The sequence below is a fragment of the Microtus pennsylvanicus genome, chromosome 6 (genome assembly GCF_037038515.1).
Source record: "Microtus pennsylvanicus isolate mMicPen1 chromosome 6, mMicPen1.hap1, whole genome shotgun sequence".
Lineage (NCBI taxonomy): Eukaryota > Metazoa > Chordata > Mammalia > Rodentia > Cricetidae > Microtus > Microtus pennsylvanicus.
This window is the reverse complement of record NC_134584.1, coordinates 74,133,806-74,157,837: the sequence shown is the minus strand read 5'-3', so window position 1 is coordinate 74,157,837 and position 24,032 is coordinate 74,133,806. Positions and strand designations below refer to the sequence as shown.

General features: G+C 41.7%; 1 protein-coding gene across 7 annotated transcripts in view; it reads left to right on the top strand.

Annotated features, from left to right (window-relative positions):
* The window catches only part of Large1 (LARGE xylosyl- and glucuronyltransferase 1), a 464,139-nt gene that overhangs the window by 44,401 nt on the left and 395,706 nt on the right, over positions 1–24,032 (top strand). For 2 of the 7 annotated variants that reach the window (XM_075976476.1, XM_075976472.1), the window contains exon 2: positions 11,964–12,011. The exons of 4 other annotated variants lie outside the window; for them this stretch is intronic. The gene's annotated coding sequence lies outside the window, so the exon portion shown is untranslated. Of the gene's footprint in view, positions 1–8,993; positions 9,085–11,963; positions 12,012–24,032 lie in introns of those variants that run through there. One more of the 7 variants, XM_075976474.1, reaches the window with a different exon arrangement.

Here is a 24,032-nt window from a genome sequence, read left to right as displayed (position 1 = left end):
CCTCAGTGTGTTCCGTATGGTGCTGAGAACTGTGAATGAAACATGGCTTATTTGGAAGCCATGAAGTGACATGAGGCAGGGCCAGGAATTCAGGTTAGGAGTAGAATTGGGTGAAAGTAATCAAGAGAGATACATGGAAGGAAAGCCAGAAAGATGAACCCAAAGGGTGAGACCACAGATGAGCACAGCCCTGTGGCCCAGCAAGTGTAGGGTAAGAATGTTTTAGCTTCTGAGAATAAATATGGGGGTGATGTGGCCAAGGACCTCTGGGGAAAGGCTTGATATGTAGATTTTGATTGACTAGTTAAGTCCAGATGTCTCTCTTCCCTCTGCTAATTCAAGACAATTATTTCGCTTTCGTCCTTCCGTCCGTCCGTCCGTCCGTCCGTCCGTCCATCCATCAGCTCACCTTCCTGCACACATCATCCACTTGCCTACCCATTCACTCACCGAATATCCACACATCTGTGAATACAGCATTTTAGTTTCTTATCTGTGTGTGGCATAGGGGATATGGTGATGTACAGGCACTGGCCTTATTCTCAGGGAATTCCAAGGCATGCATTTTTGAAATAGTCAAGGGGAGTTTGGCATGTTTTGGACTTTAAGGCCAATGGTATTGTACCCATGCTGCTAGTGAACTAGCAATATGCAGTCAGCGCTGACTTCCCCACTTCAGCTCTTGTCTGTGTCTATATTGTGCTTAGACTCATTGTAATCATTATACTCATTGAATCTTTATCCCTTCTGATAATAGGGTCCTCCATGTCCTCCTTGAGACATTGTAGACATTTGACAGAGTTTCGGATACTGATCTAAAAGGGATCTGTTTACATGCAGGGAGCACAAAACTTGAAAGCGTCATCATTGATTTGAAGGAACTCCCTGACCTGTCTAAGGTCCCACCTTTCTTCTCTCTGCATCTGTTAGTCTGTGAGCTATTGTCAGGCAGTATAAGAATCAAGGGAGGGGGCTGGAGAGATTGCTCAGAGGTTAAGAGCATTGCCTGCTCTTCCAAAGGTCCTGAGTTCAATTCCCAGCAACCACATGGTGGCTCACAACCATCTGTAATGAGATCTGATGCCCTCTTCTGGCCTACAGGCGTACACACAGACAGAATATTGTATACATAATAAATAAATAAATATTTAAAAAAAAAGAATCAAGGGAACCTGCAGTCCTCACTGAAGCTGAGGCTCAACAGTGTCTGTTACCTGTACACATACTGTATTATCTGGTGACCGGAGGTATTTGTCTTGTTGGACTGGCAATCAGACAATTTCTTGGTACCTCAGAACCCCAGGGTGCTTTTGGTGTCTTCAATTTTAAGGCCTATGATTTTCAATGTTTTGAAAGCTGTTAATTCACTGGGTTCTCAGGTTTTTTAGAAAAGGAGATTGCATCATCCAGGTATGACCAGGGTGCTGTTTTGAGGCAAATGCTGGTGGCTGGGCTCAGCAGGCACTGAAAGTAGAACACTAGCATACTCTGCACCATGTTTATTCCCGTCATTCTCTTAGTTAACACAGGGAGGCTATGTTAATCTTACTTGAGAAAGGAGTGGGGTGAGGCTGACACTGGGGCTCAGCTTTAGATCAAACAGCATTTGGATGTAAGAGTGGTACTTGATCTCTAATATGTCTATGACAATGTTCTTGTTGCAGCTTTGCCTTATGGAGAGCCTGGGGCAATAAATTTACTAACTGCTTTTTTGAAACATGCTTGGGCAAACTTATTTATTGACTGATATGTCTCACTTTTGTCTTTTATAAAATAACAATAATAATGAGATGATGGTGATGATGATTATATCTTTCTGAGTATGATGATGCTCATCTGTAATCTCAGAATGAGAGGGATAGGAATGAGGATGATGAGTTCAAGGCCAACCTAGGCTACAACGCAAACAAAACATGGGAATGGAGCTCAGTGGAGGGCGCTTGACTAGTATACATAAGATCCTGGGTTCAGACTTTAATACACACACACCCTCTCCTCTCTCCCTCCCCTATCTCTTTCTCTTGTGTTAGAATAAAGATTAAAAAAAGTTCATTAGCAAATGCCTGGCACATTGACCAGTAATACATATTTTGCTATAAGAGGAGCATTACTCATCGTTAACATTGTGGGTATGTTTACTTCTGCTAATTTTGACCATGTGCTGGCCTTTATTTATTAATAGACTTACTATATTAATGAAAAAGAGCTTTTGCTTTGTAACATGAAGTATAGGCGTAACACCATGTGGCCACTGAAAATGTAAAACAGAGCTGAAATTTGGCCTCTGGCCTGACACTGCCTTTTGTGGGATTTAGCTTTGTCTCTCATGGCTCTGGTGGCAGTTGCTGTGTCAGGAGAAGCCATGACCTTGCTAGGGAGGAGGATCCCCATTTCAATCCTAGAAAAAGAAGAAGAAAACATAAAACTGTATTGCTCAAGGCTAGAGCTGTCTCAGGCCACTGCTCAGGAGATACTGTAGACCCCTTCCCTGGGATGTCCTGTGGGTTTTGCTTGATGGGCGTAGAGGCTGTTTCCTCAGTGATGACTTGCATCTTCCCAGCATGCTTCCAGGGATAGTGGGGAGAGTCTTTCTCTGTTCCGTTAGATGTTACATCCTCTTCCCAAACCCAGAGGTTTCCGATGTCTGGTCTTGGATGAGCTGTCCAGTGTTAAGGATACGAATGTGGCACCTATGAAGACTGAAGTGGCTATGAACCTTTAAGCGAGGCAATTTCTTGGAGTCCCACTAACACAACTTCCAGATGTCTTCTGGGGATTCCCTTTGTACTACTTGAGGCCACAGTAGTAGGTGAAGGCTTTAGCTTAAATTGTGACTTATGCCCACTGTTTTCTAGCTAAAGGCTCCTGAGGCACTGTTCTCAAAACAACAAGCACAGTTATCCAGCATCAGTATTGTGGCCCCAATCTAGATCTCTGGAGCCGGCATGCTTCATCAAGCCCAGGACCTGACAATAGATGCTGCCTTGCGACCAAGGCAAGATCTGCTGTGTGATTGGCCAGGGTTCCCTTCCTACCCGATTGATCATCAATTTCTATTTAAAATAAGAGCTTTGTTTGTCTGGGAGAGCTCTAAGTCCTAATGGCAGACACTTCTAAATCACTCTGCGAAAGATTTAAGTAAGCATTTCTTTCACTTCTTTTCCCTGATGTGCATTCAACTTCCCGTGCTTCGGACCACATGATTTCTTGCAACTGTGTGTCCAGTGGGGATATTTACTGCTTGCATCTTTTGAATTCCAGTCTTTTGGGGTCTCCTTACTATCTGGGTATCAAAAGCTCATAATCGATTTTCTGCTGTCCTTGAGGAACATTGCTTCTTTTGGTAGCACAGCCAGATTGGAAAAAAGGACATATGTGACCCATGCAAGGAGCTTCCACTGGTCTCTGTACTCTTTCTGCCCTCTGAACCTGACTTTATGTGACTTTAACTTTTTTTTTTCTGCATGCTTTCGGCAAAACAAAAATTGGAGGATGCAAGTAAAACAGAAAGATAATGGCATATGGGCTTATTGGACAGCTGGTCTTAAAGGGACCTTTTCCTATTCCCCCAATCTGCGCTAAGGAAACACATCTAGGGGCTGTGGGGATGGCTCAGTCAGTACAATACTTGCCCTTGTACAAGCTTGAGAGTCAGGATCAGCAGCCCTCACATAGAAGATGGGCATGGTGATGTGTGTATATGACTGTTGTGCAGGGTGTGTGTGTGTGTGTGTGTGTGTGTGTGTGCAGAGACATGGCGATTTCTAGAGGTTCCTGGATAGCCAGTCAATGATATCTGGACTCACTGAAAGATTTTTTCCCAAAATATATGTTGGAGAAAGATCGAAGATGACACTGGGTATCCAAATCTGGCCTCCACATTCATAAGAAATGCAGCCCTGAAAAGAACACTTGGTTAGCATCCACAAGACCCTGGGTTTGATCCTTAACATCACAAAAGCAAGCAAAACACCAAAAGCAAATTGAAACACATAAGTCCTTTGTGCAGCCTATATTGTGCCAGGTAAAGTGTGAAGTGTTCTCAAATCTGTTTTCTAAAATCCACACAGAAACCTTTGCAAGTCACCATTGTTCAGCTATGTGAGAGAGCTTTCCTGCTTTCACTGGACTAAAAGTAGAAACACTAGCCTGCTCCAGGCTCACAGCTCTGTTCAGTTCCTCCCATGAGTGTTTTCTTTACAGAACCTGGAAATGGGTCCACTGTGCAGTTCTCACAGTTTTCTCTCTGTGCCTGGTATTGTTTGCTGACATCTAGTAGATTGATTATTCTATTAGTTACTTCTCAGAGCTGGGGAGATCAACCAAGTTTCTTCTCATCCTCTTTATTTGAACCCACTAAGTCCCCGAGAGGGAAGTGACTCCTTAGATTTGTCTCCCAACTCATTCAATTGGAAACAGTTCTTTCTCTTTTTTTGGAGGAATATGTAGCTGAGAGGTAAACATTTCCAGAAGTGCTTGTACTCCCGATAGATACATCCACTTCTACTCTTTAGTCAGTCTTGTGTTTGGAACCCTCTGAGATGTTTTCTATGTGAGCCTGGCTCTATTCTAGTGCTAATGCCTTAACCCTTTCCTAAAGGTGGAGGCCATTCTTTATACATCCTTCTCCACTGGTGCTAGTATAGGCTGATGCCCTGCCTTGGCAAGCAGTGCTGATGTGATAGTGTGGGGCTATTTCTTAGCATGCTGATGCTCACCTCTGACTTGTTGTGTGTGTCTCTTAATCTTTTATGTACTGCAAGTTCCTGTCAGCAAGGAGAGAGGGTTGTAATGCTTAATGGTATTAGTTATTACACAGACTCAATGAGTAAAAATATGCAGTGAGGTCATGTGTTTTTGCTTTATTCAAAGTTGTATTCCAAGATGGGTCTGCAACAAATAGTCATTGTCTGACTAAGTAAGGAATCTCCTCTTGTCCCACTTTGAAAAGTGATATGCTCATGTGAATCTGGTTCTCAGGAACTGTCTATAATAGATATCCTGGTTCTCAGGATCACGGTTCTCTAGAGAATGTAATTAGTGTAGTGTTTATCTGTAAGAGGGAACTTACTGGGCAACTTGCTTTCATTCTCACAGAGGGTGCAAGGTACCACGGTCGTCTTGTGCAAACAATCAAGAGAGCCTGGGAAGCTGGTAGCTGACTCAGTCCAGTAGCTGGGAGACTCAGAGCTCAAGGTGTAAGTTCCAGAGTTTAGGGGTATCAAACCTGGAGCCTGGTGTCCAAGGGCTACATCAAAATGTATCCAGAAAGATGATTCAGAAGCCAATCACCCCGGTTCCTTCCACTTACTTGCTACATCTAGCCTGACGTGACTGACCAGTGCTGTCCACCCTGAGGGTAGGTCTTCTCCTTTACTTTACTGACCCACATACTAGTCTTCTAGAATCATCAAAGGTATTACTTTGCTAGTTCCTTTGCCATTCTCCAGTGCAGTCGACACCACCATTGATAACATAGAATTCTTCCCCACCCGAGACTGGATTTAATACTGACTCTTAGCTGGGTCTTAACACATGTGCTCTGAAATGATGTGAACTTGACAGTAGTCTGGGTGAAGAGCAATGGGCTTTCCAGACTTTGAATTCTCTTGTCCGATAAATTAGGGAACCAGAGAATGTTATGGCCAGGAAACAGGATTCTATCAGTGTATTGTTCTACCCACCCTCCCAGGTCAGTTTCCGTGCTTCCTTGTCTAGAAAGACCTCTGAGGCTCTTTGGCTAGAAATCATCCTCTTCCCAGAATGTCTCCTATATTCCAGCCTTTCAGCTTTTATAATCCCAGGACCAGCCAGGTCAGCCAGACCAGCTGGACCAGCATAAACTTGCCGAGGGGTACAGTGCTACCTGATTCAATGTGGGGCCCCATAGTACCTTCTCCAGAGTCTTAGATCTAGTTGACTCATCATTATTTTTAGATGTATCACCAGTTAATTTATGAATGACTTTCTAAAATCTTTGGTTTTATAAGTACCACTGTCTCTCCCAAGATACTTCTTTCCTATTCAGACTAGAACTATAGCTCATTTTTATTAGATTGCTTTTTTTAAGATTTTTTTTTAAACCACATACTTGAGGGAGAAAAGCTCTTTACTTTTCCTTTGTAATTAGCCTTGATGATGAGACTATGTTTTTCATTATGTTTTATTTTTGCTTTCCTGGAATTTATCAAGTGACCTCTTTTCTGTAAAGGTTGTCCTTCAAGAGAGCAAGAGAATTTGATTAGAACACTGTGGGGATTTACTTTGCATTTTTTAAGAAATAGGGATCATGATGGAAGGGGCTGATGAGAGAGGATAGAGAAATTTCAGTCTGGAGCCATAACAAGGGCTGGGTAGTAGAAGCTCTCAGGACAAGATTTATTTATTTATCTTTTGCAATCAACTGCTAAAGTAATTAATAGTCACTTTTATTTTAGAGATTGTTTTATACTTAACAAGGCATCCTGACTTGTTAAGACACTGTGGCTGTGTCTTTTGTGTCCAGGGCAAGGTATGTCTTTAAAAAGCACATTAATAATTACATTCATCAGCACCGCTTTGTAGAATTTTTAGATTCTTAAATATGATATTTTATTTTACTTACTTAGTTTGGTATAGATGGATGGTTTTGGTAAATTCCAGAGTACCTTGGTAGTCTGCTGAATCTCCAAGAGTCTGCATTATGGTCTTGGGTCTCTTTTAGCATGTAAGAGAAGTATCCAGGTACAAAGTCAATCTGGGTCATGATGGTGGGGGTGGGGGCAGGGATGGGTATGGGTGGATGGGTCTTTGTTCTCTGTGAGGGAGCTTGCTGGGACCTGTTGAGGCCAGTTCCACTTTCAAGCATTTCTTCATGTCCATGGCTGAACTGAGAGATTTTGTTGATGGTCCCAGAGTCTCTGGAACAAAGAAAAGAAGGAAAGGCTCAAATTATTCATCCATCCATCCACCATCCATCCATCCGTCCATCCATCTACCATCCATCTCTCTATCTCCCCACCATTCTTCATCCACTTATCTGTCCATCCATCCTTTCCACCCCCCACATACATACATACAGCCACATCCAGTCAATTTTCAATGCCGGCCACAAGGCTGATGTTGAGGATACAAAGTCCCTGTCTATGTGTGTATACTTCAAATAACAAGTTCTTTCCAATTCAGCATGGTGGGAAAGGCACTAATTTTAATGCTTATTTCAATTTCACAATTCTGTGATAAAAATGTTTTCAAAGTTTTTTTTTTTTTGTTTTTCCCCACACACCCCTACACCTGTTGAGGATCATAGTGGTACATGGTGTTTTGTATAATAGTTAGAGCTATGAAATTCTATCACCTGTGTTTGGAAATAACTTTACTCTCTGTGTGATATTATATGAAGCCCTTAAACACCTAGAGCAGTGGTTCTCAACCTTCCTAATGTTGCACCCCTTTAAAATAGTTCCTCATGTTGTGATGACCCTCCAACCATAAAATTATCTTTGTTCCTACTTCAAAACTGTTATTTTCTACTGTTATGAATCATAATGTAAATATTTGTGTTTTCTGATGGTCTTAGGTGACCCAAGTGAAAGCATCTTTTGACTCCCAAAGGTGATGCAACCCATAGTTTGAGGACATCTGAATTAGAGCCGTATGCTCCTCTTTCACTCAGGGTAAAGGCTTAACCTCTTCCTAACAGTCAGTAGATAGGTTGAAATCAGGAATGCTTTGTGGACCTGACAATAGGGGAAAAGGAATGGAAAGCATAGAAGTCTTCAGTTTCAGAATGTATATTTCTAACCCTGAGTCTGGGACTTTCTCTGCATCAGTCCTGCCTAAGCTTGACCTTGAGTACTGTTCAAGGAAAAGCAGCTTGTGGCAGGAAATCTAGGGAGCCGGTGAGGTTCCACCCACTGTTTCCATTGGATCATATGTATAAGTTTTACTTTTCCAGGCCGCAGTTTTCTCTGTTTATATTGAGGGAGATACCTACTAATGGAATTCTGGATTCCTGACAGCATTCACTCAAGAGCATTCTACATTGAATATCTTCTCCCTGGTACATACCTTCAATTCTCTGGGGTGTGGTGTCTTCCTGTTTTCACTGAGACACTAAACCAAATTTTGATGGAGCATATGTGTATTCCTAGTAGACCTTGAATCCTGGGGCACAGTCCTGTGGTGATAAAACATCCATTACTGTAGGCATGGGTAGTTTTCCACTCTGCACTGAATGATACTGATGAACTATGTTTGGACAAGGTGTAAGGGGTTGACCAGATGGTTCAGTAGATCTCATATTCAGCTTTTCCTGAAATTTTCTAGGTACTTCCTATGTGTTATACCTAGGGAGGGCTACAAGAGAAAATGAGGTGTTATCTTTGAATTCCTTCTGACTAATGCTACAGTGCTTGTATTTGATTTAACATAAGTCTAAGACCCTGAACCTTTTTAAGTTTTATTAACTGTGAAATTATAATGATGATGACTAATAATATTGATATATAATAATTAATGATGAAAATAACATAGAGTTTCCAAGAGATGAGTGTTTTATCACTTAAGGTTTGATTAATTCCCTCTTTAATCCTGTAAGTGCTGTTATTTCATTAAATTCAGAAAGAAATGAAGACACAGAGGGTAAAGAACCTTATTAGAATCACACAGATAAAAAGTAACAAAACAGGGATTCAAGCCTATCTCTCTGTTTATAAAGCTTAATCCCTCCCTCCCTCCCTCTCTCTCTCTCTCTCTCTCTCTCTCTCTCTCTCTCTCTCTCTCTCTCTCTCTCCCTCCCTCCCTCCCTCCCTCCTTCTCTCTGTTCTTGTCTTTCTTTCTCATATATGTGATATGTATGCTTGTTTGTACAGAGGTCAACTTGTGGGATATTCTTTTAAGATATGTTACATTTGTTTATGTGGTGTAGGATGTCCTTCTGTATTTGTGTTGCTTTCATTGGTTATTAAAGAAACTGCCTTGGCCTAGTTGATAGGGTGGAATTAGGTAGTTGGAGTAAACAGAACTAAATGCTGGGAAGAAGGGCAGCTTGGCAGACACCATGAAGCTTCTGCCTGAGACTGACGCTGGTTAGAATCTTTCCTGGTAAGCCATGATCTCGTGGTGACATACAGATTATTAGAAATGAGTTAAATCAATTGTGAGAGTTAGCCAATAATGGGTCTGTCAATGATTTAATTAATATAATTTCTGTGTGATTATTTTGGGTGTAAGCTAGCCAGGCAGGACCAAAAACTGGCCCTCCTGTTAGATTTATGCTGTGGAACATTTATTTTAATGATGCAATGATGTGTTGCATTCTTTTATATTACATTTGTTTAGTTCTTTTTCCTGTGCAAAACACCCAATGGTCTGATAAAGAGCTGAGTGGCCAATAACAAGGCAAGAGAAAGGACAGGTAGAGAGAATAAATAGGAGGAGAAATCTGGGAAAGATGATCTCGGAGCAAGAGAAATCAAGGAGTGAGAAAAGAAGGGGCCAGCCACTCAGCCAGCCATGGAGTAAAAGTGAAAGTTAGATTACAGAAGTAAGAAAAGGAAAAAATATCTCAGAGGCAAAAGATAGATGGGGTAATTTAAGTTAAGAAAAGCTGGCTAGAAACAAGCCTAGCTAAGGCTGGACATTCATAACTAAGAATAAACTGCGTGTGTGATTTATTTGGAGCTGGGTGCCCCATTTCCCCAAAGGCCAAAAGAGTAAAATGAGTAAAATAAACAGTCTACTTCAGGTATCATTCCACAGATACTGTCTGTCTTGAGGCAGAGTGCTTCATGAGTTTGGAACTTGCTAATTGGAGTAGGCATGTTGACCACCAAGCAAGCCGTAGATCACATTCAGGACTAAGATTAAAGCCCGTGCCAGCACAAATGGTTTATGACTTGGCTTCTGGGGATTGAACTCAGGAAGGCACTTTTCCAACTGAACTGTCCCCCTAGTCTAAACTTCATATTCTTAATCTTATCACTTTAGTAGATTAATACTATTATCACTGAACAGGTGGCCCAAAGATATACTAAAATCTCTACCCCGTTTTGTATTTTAAAGAGTGCACAGTTCAATTGGAGAGCCAAGTCAAACATTTAATGCTTGTTGAAACAAACCAAGATGTGTTAGAAGCTGGAAAGGTAAGAGTCAAGATTGTATGTGCTTCAGTGTGAGCAAGAATAGGGAAAGAGGTAGATTGGAGTGACAGAGACTAGAAGCACTGTTTCAGGATGTGGTGGCAGTCTTGAAGAGCACTGGTTTGGGATTCAGGAGATCAAGTTTTATCCTGGTTGTTTGAATGTAAACTTTTAATGCTACTCACTGATTTTAAATTTGTTGAAAACGGAGTCAACAGTCTCTCTCATAATATCAAAATTGACTGGTATGTGAACATCCTAATGTGGGCATGGGCTGTAGAAGGATTAGGACTTGCTGGTAACAGTGAAGAGAAATAAATCATGTACAATTTAAAGACATTTTACCAGTAGCCAGGTGTCCATTGATCCTTCTATGTCTTTAACCCAAATCCAGAATCCAGGGTTGCTATAGGAACCTTATCATTATCATTCATCAGAAGTAGACTTGCTCAGGTGTTGGAATTTTCAAAGCTCCTTTATAATTTGTGTAGTTTCTTGGAAGTAGGAGTGGGTGGCAAGGCACACCAAGGCAGGGGTGGGATTATCATAAGGATGCAGAATGCTATATCCCCTACTTATCAGGAAGAGAGCTCCGAAGCCAACTATTCACTGATGCTGCCTATTTTGTCTCTCTCACTTTGACACAGACTTAGGTATTCAAGGATCTAACAAGGAGTCTATTGACCATATTGTCCTTCCAAATAGAGTTCTGGGGGCTGCTTGCACCATCAGAAGAGAAAGTCTTCCTGTGGGACTGTACATTTTGATAATGAACATTTTGATGGTGTACAGTGGTGTATTGTTGGAGGCTGTTTGTTCCTTCTCAGCTACTCAGACCTGAAATAACCACACAGAAGCTATATTATTTGGCCTGGCGGTGGTGGCACACACCTTTAATCCCAGCACTCGGGAGGCAGAGGCAGGTGGATCTTTGTGAGTTCGAGGCCAGCCTGGTCTACAAGAGCTAGTTCCAGGACAGGCTCCAAAGCTACAGAAAAACTCTGTCTTGAAAAACCAAAAAAAAAAAAAAAAAAAAAAAAGAAAGAAAGAAAAAGAAACCAATAGCTTAAGTGTGTTTCTATGTAGCTCTTCTCTCCTAAACTAACCCATCTCCATTATTAATCTGTGCATCACCACAAGGTCGTGGCCTACCAGCAAAGATTTGGCATTCTCTGCAGAGGTATCTGTCTCCTGTGGCAGCTACATGGTTTCTCCATGACTCTGCCTATTTCTCTTCTATCTCTGCTTGGAATTTCCACATGGCTTTACTCTGTTTTGCCATTTGCTTCAAGCAGCTTCTTTATAAACCAATGCCTCTGAAAATGGTCTGTTAGTTATTCTATGCCTTAGCCAAAGCTGTTTGCTCCAACATTGAAAATGAGGCTTTGTTTGGTTGCCCAGGTAACCAGTTGACACTGTCATTTATTGCACATTTTGGAAGTTGTTTGATGGCACTTCCTATCTACTCAAGTAATATTATTTCCCTTTTCAGGTCTTCAATGGGGTTGTACACTAGATAGTTGTAGGTACTTTCCTCTCATGACTTGGCCAAGCTATTTCTAATACAAGACTTAGACTCAGGATAAGATAATTATTGAAACATTTAGCATATATTTCTGGTTTGGTATTGTTTATCCTGGTTGTAATTCTAATTTTTATACTTGATATTTGGTCTTATTGTGTATAGTTTTGTATTAGACTTAGAACTCTTTTATTTAAACAAAACGGGGAGGTGCTATGGGAAGTCCTTCAGCTAGTAGCCTTTAAGATACTAGCCCACTTGGGCATGGCCTCTTATACTATAAATGCCAGTGTAAAGTGTGTGCTTGCTCTCTTTCCCAGCTTCTGGATTTGGTTCCTGTTCCCTGTTCGAGCAGAGGGCTGTAATCTGTAAGTCTACTTCTAAATAAATAACCCTTTATTATACTCAATTCTGAGCTAGTGTGGGATTATTTTATAGTGTCCATTATCAGTGGTGATGATAGTAACAGTACAACTATACATTTGTTGGGATCTTTCAAGTATCAGGCACTGTATTTGACTTTCATATGTAGTGTCTTTGGTAACTTCATCCTTATTTCCTTTACCAGGGAGGATGCTGGGATACAGGTAGGCTTTTGTACCCATCCTCTCCTCTGTCATAATCAGGAAGTTTCCCAGAATGGATTGGTACAAGGTCTTCTTGCATCAGTAATGAGAGGGGGTTGAGTAGGTGAGTATCCATAGACTATGGGAGGAAGAGTTAAGATGGGTAGGGTGTCAGAGAAAGGATTTTAATATTTATCATTCAGTTAGTCTTTCACCTTTGAGAATTCTAGGAGGCAGTGGAAATGGCCTTCCCATTTCGAGAATAGACCACATTCCCAGAAAGGTCCTTGTTTAGTTAGAGGTCAACCACGGACTTGAATCCAGGTCCCCTCTTCTTGTGATACTCTGGGGTTTGCGACTTGAGTAATTAAGAACATACTAGTGTTTTCAGAATGAGGGGCCCTTAGTTGGAAGAGAGGCACACAGTGTAATTTATGTGCCCCTTGCACACTGAAAGTTGTCACTTTTAACATGTGACTCTAGGAATAGCTCCCCATTCTTTTATTGGGATAGGTGGAGCCATGTCAGTTAGGGCTGGCCTTGTGCTAGACAAGCTTTGGCGGGCCTCTTCCTGCTTCTCATTGATGGTAGAGAAAAATTACTTTCTTCTTTCTTCTTTAAGTAACCGTTTAGGAATGTGATGGGTGAAGTCACCATTCCCCACCCCATTTCCAATTTTGTTTTCTCCAGGGTGTACCTACAATCTAAATATGGTAAATGACTAGAAAAAAATGGTAAAGAAAAAAGTACCCAGGGTCTAAAATACACTAGGTAGAGATTTCCAAATAGATGCTCCACTTAAATGCCTATGTGCTAATATTGTGAGCTCTCAGCATAGAGGACCACATCATTCTATCAAAAGAGAGCCACAGATGGATTTGAATAACAACTTGTTGCTTGATTTCATGTTGGCCTCTTATATTTCTGGCTTTTCTCACAGAAATATTAATTGGCTGGATGACATCTTTGCTTTTCATGGAGTAAGTGCTTGGTCATGAAGCAGAATAGAGACTAAGATGCTTGTGTGTGGGAGTGGGAGGGGTGTGAATGGTTTTCTGTGCTCTGGCTGCATTCAAGCATATTGTTGGTTGTAAACATTGGTTAGCATCAGCAGGGGTGGCAGGAGTGATTTGATGAATACTTGAGTATTGACCAAGGGTTATGACTTAAATAGTGGTTTAGACAGAGGTGGGGAAGAAGCTAATGAGAGAATGAGTTAAGATGAAAAAATGGTTCATGCTGGGTTGATGTGGGAGTGTCTTTATCTGTTGTTTCATTGGTTGATTAATAAAGAAAACTGCTTGGCCTGATAGGTCAGAACATAGGTAGGGGGAAGACAGAACAGAATGCTGGGAAGAAGAAGGCAGTGAGACACAACACCATAGCTATCCTCTCCAAGATGGATGCAGTTAAGATCCTTCTCGGTAAGCCACCACCTCGTGGTGCTACACTCATTAATAGAAATGGGTTAATCAAGATGTGAGAGTTAGCCAGTAAGAGGCTAGAGCTAATGGGCCAAGCAGTGTTTAAAAGAATACAATTTGTGTGTTGTTATTTCGGGGCATAAGCTAGCCAGGCAGCTGGGAGCCGGGCAGCAGGAACATAGCCCGCAGCTCCTTTTTACACTGGGTCTTTCAGCTTTTTTTTTCTTTTAAATAAAACATGGGGCTGAGAAGTTGGTTTAGTGTATATAAGTTCTTGCTGTACAAGCCTGAGGACCTAAATTTAAATCCCAAGAACCCACGTAAAAGCTGGGCATGGATGGAGTATCTGTAACCCCAGCACTAGTTGGGGAGGTGGCAGAGATAAAATAGGTAGATCCCAAGACCTCTCACCAGCCAGCATAGTGTAAACAGTGAACTTTAGGTTCAGTGAGAGACCCTGTCTCAGGGGAGTGAGATACAGAATGATAGAGACTAGATTCTACAATGTGTACACCCGTCTGGAATCCTTCTGTGTATCACAAGGCATCTGGCTTAATCTTCCTGGTTGTTTAATCAGCAGCTACTTGTTTTCTCCACGACACTGTTCCTGGCACATGTTTGCTAAGTTTTCTAACTCAAAGCTGATCAAAACACCTGCCCTGCCCCATTCTGGGGTTTAGGTAGTCCTGACCATTCTTTACTTCTACAGTAAGAGCTCTTACCCACTGAACTTTCTCCTCAGCTCCACATTTTGTTTAAAAAGCAACAGAGCCCAAAGGCCCAGCATGAATCGTTTTCCGCCTAATGTTGATTTGTGAAATCTGCTTTCTCTAGAATTCTGGTTTCTTTAAATAGTAAACTTGCATTGTTAAACAAGTTTCTGAATGAGTTTGACTTAATGTGGTTAAAAATAGGAGCATATAACTGTATAGATATGAGATATTTTGGAAGATGGGTAAGAATGTTAAAAATAGGCTAATAAAGACAGACTAATCATTGGTTGCCAGATGCTGTGTCTCTTGAGGAGACTTGAATCTGATAAAGATTTTAGATCTAGCTTCCAGATCACAGGAACCAGAGAGGTGGTGATTACATTTTACATGACAGCAAGCAGAGGGTAGGAAGCTCTAGAAGGTAAGTTTTATCACATCCATTGTAAGAGAGGGAAACTGATTGACTTGGTGCTGTGTCAGAGGGTGAGACCGATGCTTCTTTTCTCTTTGTGAGCTTTTGAAAATGATGTTGAGCTTTTGACTGAAAGAAAAAGATTTTTAAGTACTCATTTCCAAGATTATAGTGCATTAGGGAACTGTTCCAAAATAATCTCGAGAAGGGTATAAGACTGAGTAGGGCAAAGATGGAATGAAATTGGTCTTTGTTTGCTCTCTGCTGTCTGACTAACGATACATAGCAATTTTATTCTGAATACCTTTGACCTATTCCCCTTCCACACTTTCCCTCCGGTTTTGCTGCCTTTCTCCTTTTCTTCTATTTTTATTTATTATTTTAAACTTTGCGTATATGGATGATTTGCCTGCATATATGTGTGTGCGCCAAGGTGCATGTCTGGTATCTGTGGAATGTGGAAGGTGGCATTGGATACCCTGGAACTGAAGCTACAGAAGGTTGCGAGCCACCATTTAGGTGCTGGGAATTGAACCTAGACCTCTGAAATAGCAGCAAGTGCTCTTAATTATTGAGCCATTGTTATTTCTCCAGTCCCTAATTGACACTTTTGTAATAAAATTTTCTAATGCAGCAGTGTAGCCCCATCGTGGCTAATCTTGGTTGTAAACTTTGCAGACCCAGGGAGACAGGAAGAAAGAACCACAGTTTAGGAATCATCTGTGAGCATGTCTATAGGGGCATTTTCTTGATAATGATTCTGGGAGAGCCTAACCCACTGTGAATAATACGTCCCTTGGCGGGTGTTCTGGGCTGTCTAAGAAACAGCTGAACAGAAAAAGGAAAGCAACTCAGTAAAGCAGCATTCCTCCTTCGGTCTCTGCCTCAGGACCTGCCTTGAAATCCTACCCTGGCTTCCCTTGATGATGGACTATATAAGATGAATAAACTTTTTCTTTCCCAAGTTGGTTTTGGCTATGACATTCGTCATGGCAACAGGGTATTTATTGTGATAGAGCTGACCATGTAATTTTTGGTGAGGATTGTGACAGCATCTGCAACTCTGTCTGGAAAAGCCATTGAGTGCTCAGAGCTTAATGAGCCTTTGTGGGAATTTGGAAGATGATGCTGAGAGAAAGGCAGACAATGAGGCCTGGCCTGTGAAGTTTCAAAGGGAAGCAAAGGCTCTATCAAGGTTTCTTGTGTGATATTTTCAATTAAGAATCTGTGAATGTGAAATCTTTTGCGTTTTGCTGGGAAAATGGAAGCGGGTTAGTTGAGGTTGAAAAATCAGCTGTGATTAGTAAGGGACCAACATTATTGAGGTGAAATCTTCTGGGAAGTCTTTCCTTAGGGTCACACAAGCTGTAGTCCAGTACGGAGTGTGGCAGCTGGGCTTGGCATCTCCCATGTGGTACTGGTTTTGCAGGCATGATGAGCTCATGAAGAGCAGCTGAGTTGCACTGCATGCCAGGGTTGGCATCCACTGGAAGAGAGGCTTAGCAAACTGCAATAAGCTTATTTCCTGGCTACTGCTAGTGAACAAACAAGATGTGGTTTGTTACAGGTAACACCCTGAAATGTTTAAGGTTGATGTGATTGATATTAAGTAGATAATCTAACTACTCAACCTTGTACCTTGCACCTCATGGGTTCTGGGACTGGGTCCAGGGCTGAGGGTGAGGACTCAGATCAGTAGGACCCAGAATTTCCAAACTATGTTCTATTCTCAGCTCTTTACCTCTGTGTTTTCTGCATTAGAACTTTCCCCTAAGATAGTGTTTAAGCAAAAAGAAGTTTCTGCTTTTTTTTTGAGATTTTCTTTTTTGCTTTTTCCATTCAATTATTTACACTTTCTTCCCTCCTCCCAATCCTCTCCCACTCTCCCACACCTCCTCCTCCCTCTCCCACCCTGCTTGAGACAGGGCAGGGAACCCCGCCCTGTGGGAAGTCCAAGGCCCTCCCCGCTACATCCAGGCCTATGGAGCTGTGCATCCATATAGACTAGGGTCCCAAAAAGCCAGTACATGCTGTAAAAACAAGTCCCAGTGCCTTTATCAATGGCTTCTCAGTCAGTACCCATTGTCAGCCACATTCAGAGAGACCAGTTTGATCACATGCTCATTCAGACCCTGTTCTAATGGTGAGCTCCCATTAGAACAGGCACACTGCCTCAGTTGGTGGACCAGAAACTCGCAGTCCTGACTTCTTTGCTTCCCCTTCCTTCTGCCTTTCAACTGGACCTTAGGAGCTCAGTCCTTTCCTCTGATGAGGGTCTCTGTCTCTATCTCCGTCCATCGCTGGACGAAGATTCTATGGTGATATTCGAGATAATCATCAGCGTGATAGTGGGGCAAGGACCGTTCAAGTACCCTCTCCTCTGCTGTCCAAGGACCTAGCTGGAGACATCCCCGTGGACACCTGGGATCCCTTCTAGAGCCAAGTCTCTTGCCAACCCTAAAATGGATCCCTTAATGTAGGTATCTTCTTCCCTGCTCGTATATCTGCCCTTCCTCCATCTCCACCCTCCCACTCTCCCAAGCTGTTGCCAGTCCTTCCCTTTTTCCTTCCCTCTCCCCCTCTCTCCTTTCCCCAAACCTCACTCCCGCCCCTGCCCCTACCCCCATGCTCACAACTTTTGCCCTGCAATCTTGTTTGCTTCCAATTTCCAGGAGGATCTATAAATATTTTTCTTTGGGATCACCTTGTTATTTGGCTTCTCTGGACTTGTGAACTATATAGGCTTAATGACCTTGATTTATGGCTAGAGTCCACAAATGTGTGAGTACATACCATATTCATCTTTTTGGGTCTGGGTTATCTTACTCAGGATAGTGTTTTCTATTTCCATCCATTTGCATGCAAAATTCAAGATGTCATTGTTTTTTTTACCACTGAGTAGTACTCTAATGTGTATATATTCCACACTTTCTTTATCCATTCTTCCATTGAGGGGCATCTAGGTTGTTTCCAGGTTCTGGCTATTGCAAATAATGCTGCTATGAACATAGTTGAACAAATGCTTTTGTCATATGATAGGGCATCTCTTGGGTATATTCCCAAGAGTGGTATTGCTGGGTCCAGGGGTAGGTTGATCCCGAATTTCCTGAGAAACCGCCACATTGCTTTCCAAAGTGGTTGCACAAGTTTGCATTCCTACCAGCAATGGATGCGTGTTCCCCTTACTCCATATCCTCTCCAGCAAAGGCTATCATTGGTGTTTTTGATTTTAGCCATTCTGACAGGTGTAAGATGGTATCTCAAAGTTGTTTTGATTTGCATTTCCCTGATCACTAAGGAAGTTGAACATGACCTTAAGTGTTTCTTGGCCATTTGAACTTCTTCTGTTGAGAATTCTCTGTTCAGTTCAGTGCCCCATTTTTTAATTGGGTTAATTAGCATTTTAAAGTCTAGTTTCTTGAGTTCTTTATATATTTTGGAGATCAGACCTTTGTCTGATGCCGGGTTGGTGAAGATCTTCTCCTATTCAGTAGGATGCCTTTTTTTCTTAATGACAGTGTCCGTTGCTTTACAGAAACTTCTTAGTTTTAGGAGGTCCCATTTATTCAATGTTGCCATTATTGTCTGTGCTACTGGGGTTTTATGTAGGAAGGGGTGTCCTGTGTTGCAGTCTACTTCCCACTTTCTTTTCTATCAGATTCAATGTAGTCGCATTTATATTGAGGTCTTTAATCCACTTAGACTTGAGTTTTGTGCATGGTAGTAAATGTGAATCTATTTTCATTCTTCTACAGGTTGACATCCAGTTATGCCAGCACCATTTGTTGAAGATGCTTTCTTTCTTCCATTGTATACTTTTAGCTACTTTGTCGAAAATCAGGTGTTCATAGGTTTGTGGGTTAATATCTGGGTCTTGTATTCGATTCCTTTGGTTGACTTCTCTGTTTTTATGCCAATACTAAGCTGTTTTCATTTCTGTAGCTCTGTAATAGAGTTTGAATGTTAATGCCTCTAGAAGTTCCTTTATTGTATAGGATTGTTTTGGCTATCCTGGGTTGTTTTTTTTTTTTTTAAAGAAAAAAAAAGAAAAAAAAAGAAAAACCAATAGGCAGAAACTACTATCTGCTTTTATAAAGGAGGAAATGGAAGCCCAGAGAGAGAAGAGAACCAGAAGGCAACTGTCTACCTCAGCCTTCTGGCTGCTGTTCCTGATCTGTTCTCAGTCATGCTCTCCACTAAATCTGTAGGCTTTTTAGCTTCTTTCATAGGCGCTCTGCACTATGTACTCCAGGGCTGCCTCCCCCTTTATTCAGAACTGCTGAACTGCCTCTCTGCCTGAGCAGTGCTTGCTGTGTGCTCAGAGCCCCCACCTTGCTCCTTTCAGCTCCTGGCCCTTCAGCTGTGCCGTATCACTTACACCAGAAGACAGTCAAAGATGGAAAATTTGGGAAATGAACAGTCTCCTTGGGAGTCCTCATGGGCTAGAAGGCTCTATTTTGAACACTGAATCACTTTTAGTGCTTGCTTCACCTGCTGCTTATCCATATTTGCTTTCAATAAAACCGAGCAGCCTGGAAGAGCATAGGAGAGCCCATCGTTCAGGGCCAGGAACATCTCCGGGTCAGAGTAGGAATCCCGGGCTATAGGAATGTTCTAGTAAGTTAGAATGTTTCCCCCAGAACCAGTAGCTATCTGGGAAAGGATGGGGTGGAGTAATCACGAAGGATAAGGAAGGGTGTCTTTGCTTATGTTAGTCCTAATAGGCATGATAAGGCTTGTTTCCAGTCATAACACTTTTTGCTACAGATTTGGCCTGTTTAGAGTGAGAGGGTCTGGGGTAGTGGAAGGAGAGGCAGTGAAGATGGCCAGCCACTTTGTGTGCAGATTGAATTAGTTGTGCATAAATTTTGTTGGCTTTGTGATCTCACCTCACCTACCCTGCCCACTTCTGATGAAATCTGTATATAACTTTAGAGCACTACCTTCAGAGTAAGGTTGCTCAACATTAGGAGAATCCTTAGAACTGAGCTCAGGCCTGGCATCCATCTACTGGAGGCATTGTTAATAACTTTAATCTTTAATGAGTATTTGCTGTATGTTAGGACTGTTATGTTAGGTTCCAGGGATGGCAGAGATCTGCGTCATTCTTACACAGTCTAATAATGTAATGAAAAATAAGACTGAGTGATCAATTTTATTGAGTCTTTGCTCCTTGCCAGGCACTCTGCTAATGAACAGTCAGAAAGTAAAGTTTCCATTAATAGCCCATTTTCCAGATGGAGCATTAGGGTTTATAAAGAGCATATAACTTACACAAAGTCAGAGAGATGATAGTGAGTTTATGCCAAAGACAGGATTTATGCTGGGCAACTGCCTGCAGAATACATGCATAATCACAATAGTCTACTGCCTTTCATGGTGAGAGGGACTTGCTGTGACCCATAAGGCAGTGGGGAAGGAGAGAAAAGTTGCCCTCTTGAGTGGAGAGTTTATAGGGGAAAAGTAGAGGAGACTTCCCAGAAGAGGTGACTGCATGGGTTCAGAGCATGAGACCAGGAGTATGGCTGTAAAGGGCCGGCTAGAGTCCAGAGTAGCAAGCACAGGCCTATATGGCGAAATGTGTGTGGCAGTCTCTGCTGGGGTAGAAAATAGGAAGCAAGAGATCCACCATGCTGTAGAACTCTCAAGGGTAGCCTCCAAACTGTCTTCCAATTCAGTAGTCAGTAGTCACATGTGACTGGCTACTTTAACTAAATTGAAATTAGTTAATATTAAAAATATACTTCTTTGGTCTCTGTGCCACATACAATGAATTGCTAATGCAGTGGAGGGCACATGTGTTGAATTTTGTATATCATTCCCAAAAGTCCTGTTGGACAGTACAGGGCTGACTCATTTCCATACTTGGCACATGTCTGGCAGGCTTCAGCTGCTATTCCCTGGCTCTCGAGACTGCAGAATTCCAGGGGATTTGTTCTGGTAGAAGCCTGTGTGCTGACTGCCTATCCCTAAAGTGGGTGATTGGAGATGTGGTGTGTGTGTGTAATGTGCAGTTGCTCTTGAAGTGAATATTGTGACATTTTAAAAGCAGCACATCATATAAAATAATTCTCCCAAATATATAATTTTTTTCCTGTAAGCCAGGAGAACTGCTAGTTTCATTAAAAAGGCTGTGGCAAATCTATTTTTAATTTTATTTTTTATTAAAAATGCCTTACTGCTCAAGATCATAATCTCTAACTGAATAATAGGTGTCATTTTAGAGTTGTGAATAGCCAGCAAAATAACATGTACTGGAGGTTCTTAAGAAATAGGATTTGGTGCTTTACATTATTGTAGGGACAAAAATAGGTCAAAAAGCTTTTTCTTTCTACTTCAAGTACAATGTTCTGATTTTCCAGATGGAGAGAAGCCATTAGTGTGAAAAGGATTTTTATTTAGATAATGGTAACCTTGTTTAATTTTATAAACGCCGTTTTGTAAAAAGAGCCTGGCTTTCTTTGAAGAGCTATAGACAGTTGTTAAATATTTCAGACTTTATTTGTGGCCAAGAAATTCTGTTTTTAAGACTTCTGACTCATTCCTGCATTTTCAAATGATTTGACACTAGTTTGGAATGTGTGGTTTGTGCTGGAGTCCTGATTCGTCCCTTAGTATCCATGGTGTAGGCAAGTCCCTCCTCTTCTTCTGGGTATCTCTTGGTTTTCTGCCTTAGCATTTGTCCTGCTCTAGAGGAACCATGGTCACACCCATGCATGATGCCTTCAGGGAGGATGATACAGGGCTCTGGGTAAGAGATTGGGTGAAGATGATTGTTCTAGTGTTTGGCCAAAGGATAAACCCATGACCTGGTCAGAATCATAAGATGGTAAGCCTTTGGCAGGAACTGTTGAACTACATTTTTAGAGGAGGAAGGTTTTCTTTTTGGCTCACACAGTCCAGCAGTGGGAAAGGCATGTGGGATGGACCAGTTGCTTTCCAGATTGGTGGGAGTATGTAGCCAGGTTTGCTCCTAACTCGACCAGGAAGAAGAGAGCTCTAGCAAGAATCAGGGTTGTACTAAAACCTTTATGGTCCACACCAGCAAACTGTTTCCCTTGTTCCCACCTCTCAAAGGTTACACAGCCTCTACAAACAGCGCCATCATCTGGGGAGGGGTTAAATATTTAACATATGATGTCTGAATCATAACAGACTGAAATGACCAAGAGCAAAAGTTGTAGACCATATCATACCTTGTCTGACAGGAATAGACAGATCATAAGTCATTAGATGTATTTTTAAAGGCTAATTTAGTTGAATTTTTGTAGCTTTGAGGGAAAGAGCCCCTCTTAGAATTGCCTCAAAACGGATGTCTGTGTGTCTGCTAGACAGAGGCATTAGGAGGGATAGGAACTTAGAGATGGGAACTCACCTATGACTGCTGTAAGGATAGGAGGGCAAATATCCAAAAGCTATTAGAAATACTATATTGTTAGATGCATTTAGAGAATATGCTAAAATCTCTTAGATCACATTCGACTTCCCTTGTCATAGAGGTCTTAACATTTTTTTGTTCATAGGTCAAAATTGATGTGAGAGACTGAATTACATCACTCTCAGTATTTGAAGAGATAGGCTTCAAAATCAGTTTTAAATTAATATAGATATGAGATGGTCCTAAAGACTGTAAAACTATCATGACTGTTCATTTTTAGGACTAATTTTGCTTTCTGGAACTAAATACTTTCTTGTGGGACTTCTCTTTATTTGTCTAGACTTTAAGGTGTTGGATGTCCACCTGGTAGATTTGGGTGCCAGTTTGGTGAAATTATTAAGTCGGGTAACTCTGAAGTTGGATAGAATGCTAAGGCCAGTCTTTATGGACACATGCTTTTCCTATGTTGGTTAACATTGTTTTGACCTTCTTCCCTGTGGAGGCTGTTTCTCTAATGATATGGCCTATGGATTGGTCCATAATAATTTCATAATACATGAGTGAGTGGAGTGAACAGATTTTTATATTCTATGCAATAGTAAGTACTTGGATTTTTTATGAACACAGGCCTCCTGCCCACTTTGGCAGGTGATTGCCATGGGTCAGTGAGGGGCATGGTTCTTTATTGTGAGTGAGTGATGTATGTGACAGGGCTTCATACCTGGCAGCCAGGCAGTAATCACTTTTTTCTTTAAAAAAATCATGTAAATGGGTTATTTTAAGGCAAGCCATTCTGGCTGTACGGAAATTAAGAATTTTATTAAGGAGTCAGTGGAAATTAAGAATTTTATTAAGGAGTCAGTGGACCCCTCCAGCATTCGTCTTTTAATTCTTGGGTGAGTAAGTCTTGTTTTCAATAGATGCTCTCCTTTTGTGATTTGTGAGACTCTTAGTATGAGGACAGTATTTTCTGCTAATATGCTCAGATGAAGGCATGTCTGAACTCTTTAATTTTTCGGCTTAGAATGAGCAATGTGGGAGAGAACCAACCCTCCCAGGTGCACAGATTACCCCTTTCCTCTGCCACAGTATATTCTGTTTTCTTCGTAGGTCTGTTGTCAGGGCTATTTCTGAAGCTGCTGCTGAGGTACTGGATATCTGTGTTTTCTTTCCTGACATGACATGGATTTTTCTGTCCTGGGAGTAATTCATTCCTTTCATTTTTCCCCTTTCCCTTGATGCAAATAAAAACCATGGGGAGCTGTCATGGGAAGATGAATGAAATTAATTCTGGAATACCATCAGTGACATCTTGGAGCCCTCAAGGGAGTGATAAGGGAAGAGACGGCAACTCAGAACTGGCAGCTGGATCCCACCCCTAGTGGGATGGGCTATTGTAGAATGTTTCTGAGTTATGCTGCCAAAGGTGTTTGTTAAAAATCAGAAAGCAGTCTGTCTGCCTGCCTGCCTGCCTGCCTGTCTGTCTTTCTGTCTGAAAAAGAGTCTTATGTAGCTCAGACTGAGTAAAAAACTTATTATGTAGCTGAGAAAGACCTTGAGCTCCTGAGCCTCTTCCCTCATCCTTTCTAGCACTGGGACTTTTATGCAGGGCTGAGGGTCAAACCAAAGGCTTCTTGTGTGATACACAAGCATTCTACCAACTGAGCCACATTCCCTAACTCAAGGAAACATCATCAGTTATTTTACCCCAGTGTTCTACAAGTGACTGCAAATTGAGTAGAGGAGACAGTCTGGCAGCCACGTGGCAGCATAGAATGTAAGGAAACCCTTACATTCAAACGAGGTGGTAAGTCTTCCAACGGGGCCAGTCTGTCTTCATGAGGTAAGAATAGCTTTTATATTTTAAATGGTCTCTCAAGGCATTAAAATAATACT